Source organism: Pelodiscus sinensis, chromosome 19 (assembly GCF_052426305.1).
Source record: "Pelodiscus sinensis isolate ZL-2025 chromosome 19, ASM5242630v1, whole genome shotgun sequence".
Classification (NCBI taxonomy): Eukaryota; Metazoa; Chordata; order Testudines; family Trionychidae; genus Pelodiscus; species Pelodiscus sinensis.
The window spans coordinates 35084274-35104797 of NC_143070.1; the positions used below are offsets into that span (position 1 = coordinate 35084274).

General features: G+C 57.4%; 1 long non-coding RNA gene across 1 annotated transcript; it reads right to left on the reverse strand.

The window, feature by feature from the left end:
• Positions 1-11513: 11513 nt before the first annotated feature.
• Positions 11514-19554, reverse strand: LOC149523138 (uncharacterized). The gene is made up of 4 exons (XR_016347401.1): positions 19088-19554; positions 16448-16473; positions 13096-13164; positions 11514-12268 (listed from the first exon to the last, which is right to left on the reverse strand). It is a non-coding gene; the product is annotated as an uncharacterized LOC149523138 (long non-coding RNA).
• Positions 19555-20524: the final 970 nt, after the last annotated feature.

The following is a 20524-nucleotide window of genomic DNA, read 5'->3' on the forward strand; positions in this document are numbered from 1 at the left end:
TATTGCTCCAGGAAGCCAGAGACGGAACAGAGACCTTTGGCCTCTCAGGAACAGAGAAGCTTCTCTCTGCACCACCCAGTGCTCCTCCCTGCAGGCAAAAGTGGAGCCGCTCAGTGGTCCCCTCTGCAAAAGGCCCATCTCACCCCCACTGGCGCTGACAGGGCCCTGGCTGCCCCCGTCCAGGAGGTAAAAGCCATTTGGAGCCGCGCCCCAGAGAGCCTGCGAGGGCCCCTCCCGACCGGCCAAGGGCTCCGCGTCGCGCTCAGACAGGGCTGCCGAGTTCCTGCAGGAATGTTCTTCTGTGGAGCCCCCCCATGCCCACGCGGACGGCCCGTCCGTGGGACCCTGCAGCCTGAGCCGGGCTGGACCCGCCCCAGAGACCTGAGCTGGGGGGGAAGGTCTGGGAGGCTGGGCTGAGGCAAAACCCTCCAACACGCCGAGCCCAGTGTCCTCAATGCCCCCCCAGAAGTGCAGAGAAACCCAGAGCGCGTTCGCCCCAGAAATCTCTGTGCAGCCGCCTGCACCCGGGTGGCCCGTGGGACTCGGTGCCTCGGCCGCGGCCGTGAGAACGCAGGAAACGCTCAGCCCAGCCCCGCGCCACGGCCCCAAAGTAACGTTCCTGTGAGGAGCCACAAACCACAGGCCCCCCAGCCCTGGGAAACAGAGACAGGTGCAGCCTCCCCCCAGCACCAGCACCCGCGCTGAGCTCTCACCCCAGGGCCTGTGCTCCCCCCACAGTGCGTCCCCCGCTCCTCGGCCTCTCTCCTGTCTGGGATCTCCCAACCCCTGGTGTCTCCTCTACCCGCCCTGGTCTCCTGCCCCCCAAGGGCCTTTTCTCTCTGCCGTGGGGCCTGGGGAGACGAGGGTTTTACTGCAGAAGGGGGAGGAAGCAGCGAGGGGCGAGGACGGTCTGGGGGGGATTTGACCAGGTGAAAGTGATCTCGAAATGGCAGCGTTTGTGATTCTAAGGAAGGGGCGGAGGGAAAACTGCAGAACCGAGGTCCTGGGCCCCCCCCAGCCCTGCTGCTGCTGCTGCCCTGGCTCCCTCCAGGTAACCTGGGCCTGCCCTGGGCTCTTGTTGCTGCCCCGACTCCAGCCCTGACCGTGGGCTGATTCCTGGCTGCTGACTCCTGCTCTCACCACTAGGCCAGACCACCCCCATCCCAGTAACTGATACCGACGTCCCCTGGTGAGTCCCAGCCTAGGTGCCCCCCTCAATCTAGAGGCACCCAAATGCCTTTGAACATCTGCCCTTAGCCGAGCACCCAGCTGGTTCAGAGAAAGGCTGGAGGGGCTGGACAAGGGGCCTTTCCGAGGCAGGTCGGGCTTTGACTCTGCCTTGGGGGACACGAGGAAGAGCTGCAGGCCTGGGTCTGGGAGCAGAGCCCTGGCACTTCCTGGTTATGACACCCAGAAAATGTCAGTAACGAGCCAAAGTCACAGGGTTAATCATTGAACAAACCGTCGTTCGATCCGGCTTCAAACGTTGCACCAAGCCGGTAATTCCACAGCCGGCAAATACGAAACCGATCTAGTCTCAGGGACGACCATGCCCTGATGAACCTAGGGGTGACAGAGCCGTCATGGCACCAGAACTCCAACGGCTGGGCAGGGCTGTGATCAGGGCTCCTGCTAAGATTTTTCCATCCTTGGGCTGGTTGAATTTTCTTTGGGGGTGGGATTGAAATTTGCTATCTGCAACACCAATAGTGAGGTGGTGGGTGGGTGTGCACCCCCCAGCACACGCCACACTAGTAAATATCAGTGTGTATTATCCATAGTCCATAGACGTGGAGGGAAATGTATTAAAACAAGGGACCATTACGAGGAGCAATGCTTCTGATTGGTTAATAGGAGCTGCAGGAGCCTTGTTCCCTGCTCTGCACCGAATGCTGAGCGCAGCGTTGGCTGATCCATGGGGGACACAGCCGAGGGTTCACCCGCCTGCCTCCGGCTCCAGCACCAACCGCTCCGTGCCACGACCAAAGGCCCAAGTCACAGTGGGTATGTCTACACTACCCCGCTAGTTCGAACTAGGAGGGTAATGTATGCATACCGCACTTGCAAATGAAGCCCGGGATTTGAATTTCCCGGGCTTCATTAGCATAAGCGGGGAGCCGCCATTTTTAAATCCCCGCTGGTTCGAACCCCGTGCGGCGCGGCTACACGCGGCACGAACTAGGTAGTTCGAACTAGGCTTCCTAGTTTGAACTACCGTTACTCCTCATTCCAATGTGGCTCCCACCACCAGGGCAGGTGGCCAAGCAGCCACCCCCTCACGCAGCCCCATCCCCCCCAGCCACGTGGCCCAGCCGTGGGAGCCCTACAGAAGAGCTGCACTTTTGCTAACCCAGAGATCTCCTTGCGGGGCTCCTCACTGGGCTGCAGGCACCAAGGCCCCTGCGCTGATCCAGCCCTCGCTGAGCCGGCAACACCCACCCCAAAGCAGCCCGGCAGCGTCCTCTCCCTTTCCCCACACGTGTCACAAATCAGACTGTCCCCCTCCCCCATCCCATCTCCCCAGCCCTCCCCAAACATCCCCCCCCAGCTCAGCTGCCTGCCAGGACCTGCCCCACACGTGGGCTACGTCCCTCGGGGGGCGGATGCTGTTTCCTTGGGCGTTTCCCGGCCCTGCCCCAGGCCTGTGATGTGCGGATGGGCATTTACAGCCGGGGGTGTTCCCGGGGGTGAGCCGGCAGCAAACGCACTCAGGGTGCAATAGAGGAACCTGCTCCAGTCTAGGGCAATGGCCGGGGGAGCCGAGACAGCGACACTGACCCCCGACAGGCGCCAACCCCACGGAGGAGAAGCATTGATTGGGGGGATCTATTTTGGGAGCGGGAGGGAAGGGGGGTGAATGCCAGGACAACAAGGGACAATGTGGCTGAGTCTGAGGGTATAATTATTTGGGGTGTTTATTGATCTGAACAGCTTCCCACGGGCATCTTAGGCCTTAATGTGACTATGGGACTCTGAGAAGGGCCCTGGGGCTGGGGCGGGCGCTGCCCAGGGGCTGGGATGTTGGGAACTCGACCTGGCTAACACGGCTGAGAACAGAGCGCGGGAACAGTCACACACGGGCCCCTGGGGGATGGGGGGGATGGGACCCAACAGGCCTTTTCTATCCCTGCAGCCCCGTCTTCAGAGGCAGGTGTGATGGCACGTTGGGGTCTCCCCGTCTCCTGCACCACAAAATGGCACAAACAGACTGCACCAGCCGGTGGAATAGAGGAAGTTTATTGCCTCTCCAGGATACAGCACAGCACAGATGTAGTCTGGTCACAGAGCTGGGCTAGGATGCCTCAGGCCCCCTTGAGATGGGGGAGACTGGGCCCCTAAACTCCAGCCCCTTCCCCTAGGCTGTCTCCTCCATGCTCCCAGACACCAACTAACTAACTCTCTTCCAGCCCTGCCCCCCAGCCAGGGCAGCATCCACCTTCCTTTGTTCCTCTCCATGGGGGGTGTCTGGCCACTGGTTTGCATAGTGACTCATCCTGTTTTGCTGGGTCGTGGTACCCACGGCAGCCAGTGGGGGTTACCCCAGAGCCAGCAGCATAGAAACCAGCCAGGTACCCCCACTACGTCACAGCAGGTGATGGGGCAAAGGCAGCAGCCACTGACACAGCTGCTCACCAAGGTTCCCTCTAATCCTTCCCAGCCAGGTGTGGAATAACTTTATTACATGCACCAAGGCATGTGCACCACTCAGTCAGGTGGCATTTGAATCTGTCCAGAGCAGCCGCACAAGCGCCCGGCTCACAGGAAACGCTGCAGCTCCCCCCTCCCACCAACATAGAACCAAGACACTCCCAGATCCACGTGCTCAGGGTGGGAGCAAACGCATCTCTCTGCGATTGAAAGGGACTTTGCATCGAGCAAGGGGAGCGGCTCCGGGCTGTAAAACGTTTATCGCCCTGGTGCAGGAGACGTTAGGTCCCCTGGGGTCAGAGTCCCCTTTTCCTTGCTATAATCAGAGGTATCAATATTTTACAACCCCCAATATTTGCTGATTACAGCGGAGGTGGCTTAGGTGGAGAAGGTCCCTGTCACAGCTCTAGAGCTGCCTGTGGGGGGTGCTAAAGGGAGGGGTCTGTAACAGCAGGACTTGCACAAGGGACACTGACCCCCCCCACAGTGAGGCTCTGTCTACACTACGGAGTTTTTCTGATGAAACTCACGGAGCGTCTGCACCTCGGGCGCGTTTTTGCACAAGAGGATCTAAAGAGCAGAGGGGTTTTGACAAGCGGTGTCCCTCTTTCTGCGCGGAAGAAGCCTTTTTGCGGAAGAACTCTTGCAGAGAAAGGCGTGTGGATGGGGAAGAGGGTTTTTGCACGGAAAGAGCGTTTAGAGCGCCTGCTGTCTAGAGTGACGTAGCCTATTGGCCTGTGCACCATCACACAGACACCCAGCGTGCTGCCAGGGAAATGCAATTTCCCACCCAATGCTCTACGGCCGCAGTGCGCCAGACTCCAGCCCTGAACAGCCCCTGGCTACTGGGCCTGCGAAAACATTTCCTGGGGGGTAGGTGCGTGAAATCCAGGACCTCTATGGCCGGGTTCTCGGAAATGCTTCCAGTTCCTGGGCGTGCGGGTCGGCAGGCAGAGTCCAGAGTCTCATTGAGCGGAGGAGACGACGGTGAAGGGAGGAGGGGATCAGATTTATTAGGAAATGGGAACCCTTTTGGGATGGGGGGCCCTACGCATACGAAGGACGGGCTCCCCCTAAACCACAATGGAACCAGCCTGCCGGCACTGCACAGTAAGAAGCTTGCAGAGCAGTTTGTAAACCAACAATACGAGGGGACTAATTTAGCTACAACTACTCCAGAGGGAGATCCTGGAGTCGCTGTGGAGAGCTCTCTGCAAACACCCACTCATGGGCAGAGACGTCACAAAAGCAACAGCCTGTTAGGAATCATTTCAAATGGCTTGGAGAATAAGACAGAGAAGATCTCATTGCCTCTATCACACCACAGGACGCCCCCATCTTGAATCCTGCGCAGAGGTGTGGTCGCCTCATCGCAAAAAAGATCTATTGGAATTGGAAAAGGTTCAGAAAAGGGAACAGAGATGCGGAGGGGCTTGGAACGGGTCCCATAGGAAGAGAGATTAAAATGACAGGAACTTTTTATCTTCAGAAAGAGAAGATGAAGTGGGGATTTGATAGAGTCTAGAAATCGTGACTGATGTGGAGAAAGTGAATAAGGAAAAGTTGTTTACTTGTTCCCATAATAGAAGAACTAGGCACCACCCAATGAAATTAATAGGCAACAGGTTTAAAAGTTTTTCTTCACTCAGCGCACTGTCCACCTGTGGAACTCCTTGCTGGAGGATGTTGTGAAGACCAGGACTTGAACAGGGTTCCAAACTGAGCTAGATAAATTCATGGAGGTTCGGTCCATCGATGGCTGTTAGCCAGGATGGGCAGAGCCGGTGTCCCTGGCCTTTGTTTGTCAGAGGCTGGGAACGGCCGACAGGGGAGGGGTCACTGGATGATTCCCTGTTTGGTTCCCTCCCTCTGGGACACCTGGCGTTGGCCACCGTGGGCCGACAGGACACTGGGCGGGATGGACCTTTGGTCTGACCCCGTCTGGACGCCCTTGTGTCCTTATGCCCGACCTGCCGGCAGGAGGCAGCCCCTGCGAGGAGGAATGCTGCGTCTCCATTGGCAGGGCCACACGGGAATGACAGAATTCCAGGAGAAGAATCGTCCGGGACACGTGAAAATCACTTTCCCGGAGCTTCGTGGCCCCCTACTGGAGGGATCGGAAACATGCCCCCGGCCCGTCCAGCTCATCAGTCGGTGCCACATGCCAACGTCTTTCTGGCCGACCTGGAACAGCGTTTCCTCCGCCCCGCCCCCCAGCACGTGACTCTACTTACCCCACATCGGTGACATCTCCATTGCATGGACCCAGGGGAAGGAGACCCTGGAAGAATTCCACAGGGATCTGAACAACTTCCCCCCCATCCCCCTCGGCCTGGGCCAGTCCCCACGGGAGAGCCACGTCCCGGACACTCCAGTGCACGGACACGACAGACCCATTTCCACCCCCTCTGCCGAAACCCACCGACCGCTGCACCGACCTTCACGCCTCCAGCTTCCGGCCAGACACATTTCTCAGTCTGTCGTGTAGCGCCAGGCCTGGGATACAACCGGATTTGCTCCAGTCCCACCGACAGGGACAGACACCCACAGGGTCTCTACAGAGCATCCCGCACACTGAACTGCCCCCCGGAGCAGTGAACACACAGAGCGACAGAGCCAGACGCGCCCCCGACACGAACTGCTCCTAGACAGACCCCAAAGAGAGACCCACAGAATTCCACGTGTCACCCCCACCGCCCCAACGTAACCCCCAGCGCAGTGTCCAGATCTGCACCCCAGTCTGGAAAATGGCCCCTCGCTCTCCCAGGCCTCGGGGACAGGCCCGTCCTCGCCCACAGACACCCCCAAACCTCAGACAATTCTCCCAGGACCCACCCCACACACCTCCCCCGTATTCATCCAGGAACCCAGCCCCGCAACCAGCCTGGCACTTGCAGCCACGTCTGTGCCAGGCAATGGGATGAGAACACCAAGAACCTGCAGAGCCCGACAGCCCCGAGGCCTGGAGCACCAGCGGCTTCTGGCTGGAAGGGCCTGCGTTGGGGGAGGGATGAAAGTGCCGACCGTCTCCGCCAGACCCGGCTCCCCGCTCGAGTCCCCCGCCCTCCCCCCCCGGAGAGCTGTCCCAGTGGAGCTGGGAGCAGGGTGCAGACGGGCAGAGCGCCGGCCTGGCCCGACACAGGGGTAGGGGAGTGAGGCCCGGCCTGCTCTCAGGAGGGACAAGGGTGCCCAGGTCAGCCCCTTGCTCTGAAATCAGGCCCGGCTCTGACAAACTAGCCCCCTCCCCACAGCTGAGGCCCGATCATCGACCCCTTTCGCATCACAGCAGGGAGCTGAGGTCAGCGCCAACCAACAGTCCTTCCGGAAACCCTCGGATTGACTGTGCAGTGCTGCTGTTACACAGCCCCACCCCAGAGCTGGCTGCATCTCAGCACGGAGCAGGGGATCCTGACTGTGCAGTGCTGCTGTTACGCAGCCCCACCCCAGAGCTGGCTGCATCTCAGCACGGAGCAGGGGATCCCTGACTGTGCAGTGCTGCTGTTACACAGCCCCACCCCAGAGCTGGCTGCATCTCAGCACAGAGCAGGGGATCCCTGACTGTGCAGTGCTGCTGTTACACAGCCCCACCCCAGAGCTGGCTGCATCTCAGCACAGAGCAGGGGATCCTGACTGTGCAGTGCTGCTGTGACGGGGGACTGGGGGAGGGGCTCATTATCCCTGTTGCCTCTCAGTGGGGAAGGCGGGTGAGGGGGATATTTGGGGATGTTGTGGGGCAGGCGGATGGGGTGGTTATTTGAGGCTATAGTGGGGCAGGCGGGTGTGAGGGGGGATATTTGGGGCTATTGTGGGGCAGGCTGGTGGGGGGAATATTTGGGGCTATAGTGGGGCAGGCGGGTGAGGGGACATTTGGGGCTATAGTGGGGCAGGCGGGTGAGGGGACATTTGGGGCTATAGTGGGGCAGGCGGGTGAGGGGATATTTGGGGCTATTATGGGGCAGGTGGGTGTGCGAGTGTAATGGGGTCGACTCACCAGCATGGTGCCCTCAGCGAGGCGCCGTGGGGAATTAGGTGGCTGTTTCGACAAGCGCCCTCTGTTCACTGGTGTCTCCCCCACGTCCTCCCTCGGTTCGGTTTTGTCTTCAGGGCACCGCCCTCCGGCCCTGCCCCCTCCGGTCTCTGTCTGCCCCCCCTTCCGGGGGGGGTTCTTCCTTCACTGCTCTCCAGGGCCCTCCCTGCTCCCTGGGACCCCCAGTGCTTCTGCCCAGGACCCCGGTTCCCCTGCACCCTCCAGGGCTCAGTGCCCCTGCCAGTCCCTCTCTCCCCCGGTGTCCAGGCAGGCTCAGTCCCTGCCGGCCGCTCCTCCCTGGCCGAGGGTGGGGACCGGCTCCCTCTGCCTCCCAGGCGGCCTCCTGCCCCTCCGGCTTCAGGCCTGGCAGCCTGGGCTTCCCCCACCCCAGCCTCCCGCGTCTGCCTCCCGCAGCCCTAGGGCCTCAGGCCTGCTAGCCCGGGTTGTCCAGCCCAAAGCCGCCCCAGCCTGCCCTCTGCCAGGAAGCCTCTTGCTCCCCCGGCCGTCCGGTCCCTGCTGCCCTCGCCCAGAGCCACAGGCAGGTCTCTGCTCCCTCCTGCTTCCAGGAGTCCCGTTAGAGCCTCCAGCTGGGCTTCCCTGACCCCTCTCAGCCCTTAAAGGGCCAGTGCAGGGCCACACCTGCCACAGGGCCCCGCCGGGTCTGAGACGTGGCGCCGGCCGGCCAATCAGCGCGCACAGCGGGGCACACGCAGGTCCCATCCCCGCGGGAAAGAGACTCGGGCAGCGCCACCCGTGGGGGGCAGGGCTATGGGGCACCTGCCTGGGGGCTGGGATGCCCCCTCATGGGGGGGGAGGGGCTGCTGCTGGCAGGTGACCGCGGATGGGGCAGATCGGGGCAGCCCAGTACACACAGGTATGGCCGGACTGCCGCCCCTGGAAATGTGCCGCCCCCAGGACGTGCTTGCTGTGCCGAGAGCCGGCCCTGGGTGGCCCATCCCCGCAGCGCGGCACCGGCGTCGTGTCCTGAGTCCCTGCTAAGCCGTGTGGCCAGGCCGTCCAGACACGCCCCAGAGAGGAGAGACGCTTGGGAGCTGCCAGCCGTTCCCAGGCTTTGTTCAGCCCTAAATGGCCAGTGTCCGATCTGCAAACCAACGGTCGCGCTGCAGTTTCTCTGTGAAGTCTAATTAGATCGGCACAGTCCTGCGGTGCGGACGGGCAGGTCACAGATCACACGGGACTCGACCCGACGAGGGTTATGCAGGGCCAGTGAGGCTCAGCAAAGACACAGCAAATGAAAGCTGCCTGGCTCTAGTGTCCAAGGCGGCCAGGACCAAGGGGAGAAACATGTGTGAAGGGCAATGCCAGGCCTCTTCTGGCCAGCCCCCTGCCCGCTAATGTAGAGCCAGGCCAGACCCCTAGTCACTGTTACACCCCCCAACACAAACCTCGCCTCTACCGGCTCTGGCACAAAAACCCCTCCCCCAAAAATATCCTGATCCCTGGATCCTGGGGAATCCGCTGCCACCAGCCCAGTGATTCCAAGAAAATATAAAACAAAAACAAAAACAAACCCTTTTCCAGGGAAGAGCTCACTGGGGAAATCTCCCCCCTAATGTAAAACTCGCCCCCCCCCCCAACCTCCGTTGCTTGGAGCTGGGAAAGAAAAGAGACATTGGGCTCTGCCCTTGTGCGACGGGGTCACCGAACCCCACACTGCAGGGGGGGCTCACAGCCCTCTGGGGCGAGCGCCCACAGCCGCCCTGGCTCTGCAGGACATGCTCCCGGCTGCAGGAGCGGGGCCCCCCCATGCTAGGACCCGGGGGGAGCATGGTGCATTGGAACGTCCAGCACGGGATGCCGGGGAGCAGACACAGCAACGCCGGCCAGTCCTGGGCCATCAGAGACCAAGTGACAGGGAAGACGCAACACACCTGGCCAGGACAAGAGCGGCTTCCCCACCCCGACTACTGGTGGGGAAAATCCCTCGTCTCTGGCATCAGCTACCCAGGGGGATCCGGTGCGGGGGATGTTTGCACTTCCCCCCATCCGAACCCGCTACAGCTGGCCAGTGTCACTGACGTGGACCCTGCAAAAGATTTCTTCTTGGGCAGGACACCCGCAGGCCCAGAAGCCCGGGGAGACCAGGTGGCTACTGACTGAACCCACATCTCTGTAGGGCCATTCGAAGCGGGAACGTTCTTCACTCACAACTCGCTCCCTCGAGAGCAGGGGCCAGCTCCAGATCAGTAGCCGCATTGGGGTAGGAAGTGAGCTGGGTGGGGCTGTTAAGCTGGGTGGGGGTTGGTGCATTGCCTCACGCTACCCCACCAACCCCGGCAGCAGGTCTGTTCCTGTGCCCTAGGGCCCTGGGTCGGGAGCCGGTGGAGCAGGAGGGCCTGGGTCCCCCACCAACCCCGGCAGCGGGTCTGTTCCTGTGCCGTAGGGCCCTGGGTCGGGAGCCGGTGGAGCAGGAGGGCCTGGGTCCCCGACCATCCCCGCAGCGCTGCATCTCCTGCTTAAAGGACTGGTTATTAACGGACTTTGGCCGGAGAGACCTTCCACTATTAAGTAAAAGACTGAACTGAACATTGAGGGCGTGAGCCTGGTGACCACGGGACCCGAAAGGTTTAGAGGTCTTGGACCTCAGGGGAGTGGCCACCCTACACCGTTGCAAAGACTTCTGGGATTTGTTTAAGTGACTTTGTGGGCGGGGGGAAGATCTGTCTTGGATACGTGGATTCCTCACACTGAGTCCCTAAAGTCACTACAGTTGCAAGCCTAGTAAATCGGCCGGGTGGAAAGACCCACCAGTTGATAGAGATTCTCAGGGAAAGTCCCCAGGCTGAAGGGTTAGTTTAAAAGGGAAAAAACAACCCTGGGATAAGCTCAGACATTATTTCCACATCCCCAAACACAGAAAACAATAGATCCTGCTGGACTAGCTAACGTTTTCCCTACATCCACCTTGTAAGACATCCCTTCTTGGAGAGAGACGTGTCTCCCATCTCCCTCAGTACTTGGCAGAAACTGCTCTGCATCTCAAAAGAAGAAGAAAAAAAACTTTTCTTCCAGTGTGAAATTCCTACCTGCATAGTTATTGGCCGACCACCAGATACCTGGCTGGGTCCAGGAGACATTAATTAACCCCTTAGCCACCGGGTGCCGGTCAGCACTCCTGATTATGACGGGGGGTTACACAGAAGGAATCAGCAGCATTTGGCCTTAGCCTGGCTATAAGGGCGCAAGTTAAGGCCGTGCCCAGGCTGCAGGCTGGAGGGCCAGGTGGGGCGGTGCTGACGTGCCCAGTGACTGAGAACGGAGGCCTGGGGAGCTTTGCAGGGGGCAGGGGCGCAGGCTGCCTGTGCGCTGGGGAGGGGCCGGGGGGGGAGACTTCAGCCAGAGAAACGTCTCAGTGGTCACAGCTGCCTGCGGCGCCTGCCTAGGATCCGGGAGGCGACTGGAGAAAAGTTCCCGCGGGCGGGGGAGGAGGCAGGTTGGGCCCCTGGCTGCCGACTGAGACTGGAGCGACCAGGCGTTGAGCAGAGCCCGGCACGAGCGACTCGGCGCAGGGGGATCTGGAAAGGTCACTGAACCCTGGGCCAGAGCAACGCGCTGGGTGCGGGCTGGGCGACCCGGCCCGGCCCTTGTGGCACAGGAGGAGCCGTGTGACCACACACCCATTGGTTTTATGTGACTGATCCTGTGAGTCGTGTGACACCGTCCTGCACCAGGTGAGCGGCTGCTTCCAGCGCTGCAGAGGATGCAGCAATAGACGACGGGAGCCACCAGAGATTAGTGTCTAAATAGCGAAGTTTTATATTGGTACAAAAACACACACGGGAAATTTTAAAAAATATTTTGAAAAAACACCCCCCAAAATAGCCCCCCCCCTTCATCAAAAGAGCAGAACTTATAAAGAGTAAAAAACATTTAAGCTAAATTCAGACCAACTATGGCATTGTGTATGTGACATTGTGTATGTGTGACATTGTGTATGTGTATGCGACATTGTGTATGTGACAGTGTGTATGTGTGACATTGTGTATGTGTGTGTGACATTGTGTATGTGCGACATTGTGTATGTGTATGCGACATTGTGTATGTGTGACATTGTGTATGTGTGACATTGTGTATGTGTGTGTGACATTGTGTATGTGACAGTGTATGCGACATTGTGAAAGTTTGACTGTTGCCTGTGGTGACGTGGTCGGGTCCTGCAGTTACCCCTGATGCCACAGTCAGTGTCAGGCCATGGGGGGCAGCTGCCAGAGGACTGTTAAGATCTATACAAGTAACACAATGTCTACAGTAATACTGCACCAACGTAGGTACAATGAGCATGGCTCTATACCAGGCATGCAGGTGTTGTTGTTACGCTGACACAGCAGAGGGCTGACATGAGCGGGAGACAAATTCACGTTCAGACACTCGCACCCCTCGGCTGCAGAGAGGACGGGTGAGTTCCGTGTATTCCAGCCCCTCCTCTCCGCAGCTGCTGCAGGCTGAGACACCGGCCAGCGCTTGCTCTCTGCTGCTGCTACCTCTGATGCTAATTCTCATTATGTTTCCTCTTCTTTGCTGGACGCTGCTGTTCCTCTCCTGCTGCTTCGTTTCTGCCGCCCATCGCTGCTCCTGCAACATCACACGGGGAGGTTACCTCACGTACCCCAGCTCCAGGGGAAACCCTTGCTCCCCGCAGACTCTGTGTGGCCGTTCACTGCCCCACTGCGGCCCCACTCGATCTAGGGCTGAGCCCCAAACCCTGCTCCGGGATCTCAGCTCCAGGAATGATCAGCCAGAAATAAGGCCCCACCACGGAGTCTGATCTCCCCGATCTTGCAATGCTGGGGGGAGCCGGTAAAATGGGACTGGACCCCCCTGCCTCCCGACAGGAACAGCTGCCCCATTTCCTCTTCGCTGCCTTGGGCGTCCTGCCCCACAGCCACAGCTAACGTGAATTGCACCCGAACGCCAGACACAGCTGATCCCCCGGCACACGGGTGGGTTTGTGAGGGCACCGGGGGCCCTGCTTCCCAGAGAGAGGCACGGCCGGGGGGGGCATGAGGGATCATGGGCCACCCCCTCCAATTTTTGTGGGTGCCCAGCTGCCCTGAGGAGCTCGCTCTGCTCAGCCTGCCAGAGGAGAGGGTGGGGGCTCCCCCCCCACAGCAGCCCCCCGACCCTGAGGCTGTAGTTCTGCAGCCAGGCACGGCCCCCTGAGTCACAGCGCCCGGCTGTTCCTGTCTGGCTGTGAGTGCTCCCCTGTCCCCAGCGCCAGCAGCCCAGGTACCTCTGCCGGCCGGAGAGTGAGCGAAGGGAACTGGCTTCCAGGTGCACCCGGCTTTGCCCCCCTCCCCCCATGTACCACTCTCATGACGTCTGTGCTTGGCCGGGCATATCCACGTGCTGAGCACTGAACCCCACAGACAGACACTCTCGCGGGGCAGGGCCCCTCTTACCTTCTTGTTCGCTACTAGCAGGGGTGGCTTCTCTTGCTCCCTCCAGATTCATCTGTTGGCGTCGGAGGCCTAAACACAATATTTACTGACATCACTCCCTTCTCCTTCACCCAGGGCCCAGCAGTTACCAGAGGGGGGACGGGGCATGTAAACGCCTGGCCCAGGGACTGCACAGGGACATGAGAACGGCCACACCAGGTCAGACCAACGGTACCTATAGCCCATCCCCCTCCATGACTGTCTCCTGAAGCGCTGGTGCTGACCACTGTCTCCTGCCTCCCCCCACCCCCACACACGTACCTTCCCCTCCCAGTTTCTGGCAATTACAGATTCAGGGTCTTCCTGAACATGGGATCCCTCCCTGCCCACTCTGGCTAATGAGCTGGCAGGAAGTTTTTCCTCATATCAAACCTCAACCTCCCTTACTGCAGTTTAAGCCCATTGCTTCTTGTTCTATCCTCAGAGGCCAAGATAAACAAGTTTTCTCCCTCCTCCTTGTGACACCCTTTTAGATACCTGAAAACGGCTCTCATGTCCCCCCTCAGTCTGCTCCTTTCCAAACTAAACAAGCCCAGTTCTTTCAGTCTTCCCTCCTAGCTCCTGTTCTCTAGACCATCAATCATTCTTGTTGCTCTTCTCTGGACCCTCTCCAATTTCTCCACATCTTTCTTGAAATGCGGTGCCCAGAACTGGACACAAGACTCTAGCTGAGGCCTAATCAGTGCAGAGCAGAGCAGAAGAATGACTTCTCGTGTCTTGCTCACGAGTTAATGCATCCCAGAGTCATGTTTGATTTTTTGCAGCAGCGTCTCACTGTTGGCTCCTATTGACCTTCGACCATTGCTCCAGTTTGTCCAGATCAGTTTGAATTCTGACCTGTCCTCCAAAGCACTCGCAACCCCTCCCAGCTTGGGATCATCTGCAAACTTAATAAGTGTCCTCTCTATGCCGATATCTAAATTGTTGATGAAGATATTGAATAGAACTGTTAATAACTACTCCCTGCAGCACCTACAGCATCGCTACAGAGCATACACGCCTCCGGCATCGCTACAGAGCATACACACCTACAGCATGGATACAGAGCATACACACCTACAGCATCGCTACAGAGCATACACGCCTACGGCATCGCTACAGAGCATACACGCCTACGGCATCGCTACAGAGCATACACGCCTACGGCATCACTACAGAGCATACACGCCTACGGCATCGCTACAGAGCATACACGCCTACGGCATCGCTACAGAGCATACACGCCTACGGCATCACTACAGAGCATACACACCTACAGCATCGATATAAAGCATACACACCTACAGCATCGCTACAGAGCATACGCGCCTACGGCATCGCTACAGAGCATACGCGCCTACGGCATCGCTACAGAGCATACACGCCTACGGCATCGATACAGAGCATTCCTAAAACTGAAATACCCACCTGGAGAAGTAAAAAACCAGCTTGACAGAGCCAAAAAAGGACCCAGACATGAACTGGTTCAAGACAGACCCGAAAGGGGAATAACAGAATTCCTCTTGTTATTACCTATAGTCCCCAACTTAACCCCCTCCGGTGCATTATCCACAACGTACAACCCACCCTGGAAAATGGTCCCTCGCTCTCAGAGGCCTTAGGGAGAAAAGCCCATTCTCGCTTACAGACAACCCCCAACCTGACACCAATCATTTCCAGTCATCATGCTACACAACCACATCGTACGCATCCAGGAATCCAGCCGGGCAATCGGCCGAGGGGCCAACTCTGCCCACATCTCTAGAGAAGTGAATTCAACATAAGCCACCAAATCACAGGATCATTCAACTGCACTTCCAGTAATTTGGTCTCTGCCATCAAATGCCAGCAATGCCCCACTGCTGTGTGCATTGGAAAGACTGGACAGTCCTTACGGGAAAGAGTCAATGGACACAAATCAGATATCCAGAAAGGGGACAAATAGAAACCTGTTGGGGAACACTGCAATCCACCCAATCCCCCTTTAAAAGATCCCCAGGTGGCTGTCTTGTCACAGACCAATTCCACAAGCCAAATACCCGGAGAAGGGTTGGAATGACAATTCATCCACAGATTTAATTCTCAACCCTGTGGCCTCAGTGGAGATAACGGTTGGCTGGGACATTATCAGCCAAACAAACAATGAAGGTGCCAACAGCTCTTGGTCTGTGTAGGGTCTTGCACTGGTACCCTTGCTCTCTAATTGCTACCCTGTGATCCTTATCTGCTTCTTTTAACGGTCCAATCTTTAGGTGCTTATAGATTGCCAGCTCTGCCTCTTTGGTTTTCCCTTTGATATTTTCATACTCTCTGCTCCTGGTTTCCTGCCCCCCCTTCCCCTATTTATTTTGGGTCTTGACATCCTAAACTCAATACTCAGGTGATCTGAAGTAGTGGGCTGTGCCCACGAAAGCTCAGGATCCCATATACATTGTTTTGTTAGTCTGTAAAGTGCTTCTAGACCGTTTGTTGTTTTTTAAGTTTCTCTCTGAAAACGGTTATCCAGCCAGTTATGCACCCACCTATGTTGTAGTTTCCTAGTTTATTGATAAGAAGATCATGCGACACCATACCGATGCCTTACTAAAATCTAGGTCCCATGTCCCCTCTTATCCCTTATCGACGAGAAAGCTATCAGATTGGTTGGACATGATTTGTTCTTGACATCCATGCTGGCTCTTACCTACCACTACATGACCTATTTTTACTTCATTTCAAAGAACTTCCCAGGTATGGAAGTTAAATTTACAAATCTGTAATTGCCAGGATCACCTCTGGAGCCCTCTTTCAAAATCAGCCTTACATTAGCTGCCTTCCAGTCCTCGTGTACAAAGGCTTCTTTCAGCACTGGGTTGCACACGACAGTTAGGAAATTACAGAATGACTAACTTCCTGATTGTCGTTACCATTAATAAAATAATCACATTTTCCTGTTACCAATGTGCCTCCAGAAAGCTTCTTTTCAAATTCTTCTTTGCCCTGCCTGATTGTACCGACACACTCGTCCTGCCAGAGTTCACGCTGTTCTCATCACCGATTGCCTCTGCTTGGCTCTGTCACCCTCTGGCCTTCTTACGGGTCCTCCTATTGCCTGTTCCGACTGGGCAGATAACGGCTCACAAGCCGTCGCGCATGGTGTCTAGGAATTCTCCGGGAGACGACTCCCAGCGGCTCAGGGAATTTCTAGCCTGTCTCCCGTCTCCTCCCTTCCCCTAACTCTGCCCCTTCCCCGGTGACTCAAATAACGACAGATCAGCGACACCCGGCAGGTCTGGGAGGCGGGGGGGGGGGGGGTCGTTTGCTCTTCACACCCCAGCGCCCCTCACACACTCACCTTTTCCTGGTTTCCTTTACAGCCACCTGTGGGAAGAGACACAGGAGACGATCAGCTGCCCGTGTGGAAGAGAATCTCAGTCCCGGGGGGGTTTTACACTCAGCCCCACAAACAGCATTTCCCATTTGATCCTCGACCCTCCCGCACAAGCCACCCGCTGTCATGGGACACGGGGTCTCTGGCCAAGCAGGCTGGGGGAGGGGCAGAGCCCAGCTCCCCACTCTGGCCAGCCCCAGACATCGCCCTGTGGGGCAGGGCAGCCTGCCCAGCACCCCCCTCTGGGGCTGAACGGGGCCTGCCCAGCTCCCCACCCCTCACACACAGCTGCTCCGGCAGCCCCGGGTCCCCAGCGCTCTGCTCCTTTCCTCAAGTCTCCAGTGGAGCCGCAGGTACAGTGGGATGGCTCACAGGGAGGGGACGGGAAGAGCTGGGGCGGGGGGGCCTGGGCTGGGCAGAGTGGGGGGGAGTCCCCTGCGTTTCTGCATAAAGCAGCCCCAGGACCCAGCTCTCCGTGAGCATCCCGTGTGCAGCAACTCTGGCCCCTCCCCATCCCATCCTGCCCGGTTCGTGACCCAGCCCTGGTCTCACTGCTCAGGCCAGTGTCGTTATAGACAAAATTCCCCCCAGACCCTCCATTTCCAGGGGGGTGACCACGGGGCCCTTTATCGGTGCCAGGTTCCCTGGCCCAGGCCGGAAGCCCCCATCTTACAGGGCCCAGGCCTGGAGGGACCTTCCCCTGCAGCTGGTGTAGGAGGCAGAAGAGACGAAAGGCCAAGGGAGCCCTGTGGGCGCAGTTACAGCCTCACCGCCGAGGAACCACAGACCCCAGAGATGTGACCTCCCCGTGGGCAGAGGGGAAGAGCTTCCGTAGTGAGACCTTTCATTGGTCCCTGAACAGCCAGGCTCAGGGGCGATCCAGGGACACTCGAGTGAGGAAGGACAGAGCCTCGCTTCTTCCATCATGTGGTACCAAAAATGTATCAGATCCTGTGCGTGTGTGTGTGCGTGCGTGCGTGTGTAGGCGTGTGCGTATGTGATGATGTGCGTGTGTTTGCGTGTGATGGGGTGTGTACATCTCGCACTAAGGAGCAGGGAGCTGCCCTGGCCCAGCTGGGCAGGCTCCAAGGGGAAGCTGGGTATAAAAGCCCAGGGAGACGCTCAGTCGGGGCTGGCCGCCGGAGGGGAAGGAGCTCGGGCCGGAGCCCCTGAACAGCCTCTGCAGTCGCCACCCCAGCCCCAGCGAGCATCTGACGAAGTGGGTCTTTGCCCACGAAAGCTTATGCTCCAACACTTCAGTTAGTCTATAAGGTGCCACAGGACTCCTCGCCGCTTTTGCAGATTCAGACTAACACGGCCACCCCTCTGATCTTTAAACTCTGTTCTAGTCCTAGCCTTCACAGCCTCCTCTGGCAAGGAGTTCCACAGGTTGACTACACACTGTGTGAAGAACTTTCTTTTATTAGTTTCAAACCTGCTACCCATTAACTTCATTTGGTGTCCTCTAGTTCTTCTATTATGGGAACTAATAAATAACTTTTCTTTATCCGCGCTCTCCACACCACTCATGATTTTATAGACCTCTATCATATCCCCCCTCAGTCTCCTCTTTTCTAAACTGAAAATTCCCAGTCGCTTTAACCTCTCCTCATATGGACCCGTTCCAAACCCCTAATCATTTTAGTTGCCCTTTTCTGAACCCTTTCCAAGGCCAAAATATCTTTTTTGAGGTGAGGAGACCACATCTGTACACAGTATTCAAGATGTGGGCGTACCATAGTTTTATACAGGGGCAGTAAGATGTTCTGGGTCTTATTTTCTATCCCTTTCTTAATAATTCCTAGCATCCTCTTTGCCTTTTTGACCGCCGCTGCACACTGTGTGGAAGTTTTCAGAGAACTGTCCACGATAACGCCAAGATCTCTTTCCTGATTTGTCGTAGCCAAATTAGCCCCCATCATATGTACGTATAGTTGGGGTTATTTTTCCCGATGTGCATTACTTTACACTTATCCACATTACATTTCATTTGCCATTTTGTTGCCCAATCACTCAGTTTGGTGAGATCTTCTTGGAGTCCCTCACAGTCTGCTTCTGTCTTGACTATCCTAAACAGTTTGGTATCATCTGCAAACTTTACCACCTTGCTGCTTACCCCTCCTCACTGCTTACCCCTGCTTAAGTTTTACAGCATTTTATTATTTTTGTGCTTTCTACACCCCAAAATGTCATTGCCTGCTGGCTACAATTAAGTCCTTTAAACAAATGTGTTGCAATGATAGAAGGAAATCGTGTGTGTCGGGGGGACTTCTAATGTTGTTTTTTGAAAAGGGGGCACTTTATAAAAAAGGATGAGAAAACTGGGCTAGGCCTCTAGGCCATAGTGACTCAGAGAGGGGAACATGTAGGGGACTAGGCCTTTCGACTGTGCTGGGTGCGTCTCCTCGTCTGTTCAGCCCAAGCTACGGCACACCCTGCCCACTCTCTGCTGGGCCCTCTTGTGCTTCCTGGCTTTGCTGCTCTTGCAATGGGAAATTCTCATTCAGACGGAGCAGACGGGATCCTGTTTGTGCGGCAGCTGCTCCTCGCTGAGTCCCTGGGGCTTCCCCCTTTACAGCGTTTGGTCTAGAAAGGCCCCTTTACCTTTAAAAGCTTCGCTACGTTGTCAGTGAGTCTCTTCACACTCTGACGCGCCGCTTCTCTTGCGTTCTGAGAAAGGTCCGTCTGGTCCGTGCTCACAAGCTGGTTCAGTTTCTTGCAGTCAGACTCAATTCCCTCCAGCTGCTGTCGTATTGATTCCTTCAGGCACAGAAGTTAAAATGAAAACTCCACCCAGCGATGGCAGGGGAGGGTCAGCGGCAGCCAGCCAGTGAGTGGGGGGTCGGTTGCCTTTCTCTGGCTGGGCAGAGCTGATTCCTGGGCTAAGCACCCTTCTTGCAGGAGACAATAAAGCCTCTTTCTGCAGTGAGACCTGGAAAAACAGAATCCCCCTCCCGGAGCCCTGGGCTGCACGACAGGCCTGATTGGAAGCGAAGTCACGTGCAGGGGACCATACGGCATGGTCTGGCCAGGACAGACCCATTTTTAAGCCCTGTCCTCGACACCCTGATCCCCCCACTCTGCCAAGACAAATCAGCCAGCAAGAACAAATGGACAAATGCTCAGTTTTGCCAAAAAAGTGGGGATACTCCTAGTGGGCTATGGAAGAACACGTGGAGGGTGGGGGTGAGCGGGAATGTCAGCCCCATTCTGGAGGGAGGGCGGAGGATGGTGACTGAGGCTGGCACAATTAAGAAGGGCTAGAGAGACTGCAGAATGGGAATTCATTTCGGGTCTGGCTACACCAGCTCCCTAGTCCGAACAAAGGTGGCTAATGTCGGCATTCGAACTTGCAAATGAAGCCTGAGATTTAAATATCCCGGCCTTTACTTGCATCGTCCCATCCGGGCGCCATTTTTAAATCCCCCTAGTCCGAACTAACTGCCCTCGGCAGCCAAACGTTAACTCGAACTAAGTCGTTAGCCCGAGTTAACTGTTACACCTCATGCCCAATGGGGAGAGGCCGATGCTCCAGGACCGGGCACCACAGGGCAACGGGGGAGGGATTCAGGGAACCAAGACTCAGGACGTGGGAGAGTCTGAGACTCAGACGGAGACTCAGAGGCACCAACCAGCCCCTGGGCCCTCCCAGCGCTGGACTCTGTTCCCACCCCCCCGCCGAGGGGCTACAGCTGGGCAGGGCTGCAGGCGAGGGAGGGGCAGGCGGGGGCTCGGGGTTGCTGGGTGGGTGCAGAGGGCTGGGGGTTGCTGGCTGGCTCTATGGCTGGAATGTCTTTGAACACACTGGAGCATTTCATAGGGGAGACTGGGGGGCTCATGTACCCAATGGCGTGGGTGGGAGGAGAGAGGGGACCTAGCCAGGAGTGGGGGGGGTACTCACCTGCTCTGCTTCCCAGCTCCCAGCCACTCCACACTCACCAGTGGGGACAAGGCCGGGAGTGGGGAGAGTGGAGTGGGGCTGAGGCTCCATCATTCCACTTCCCCCATTGGTGAGTGTGGGGGGGTCCCCAACCCCTGCCA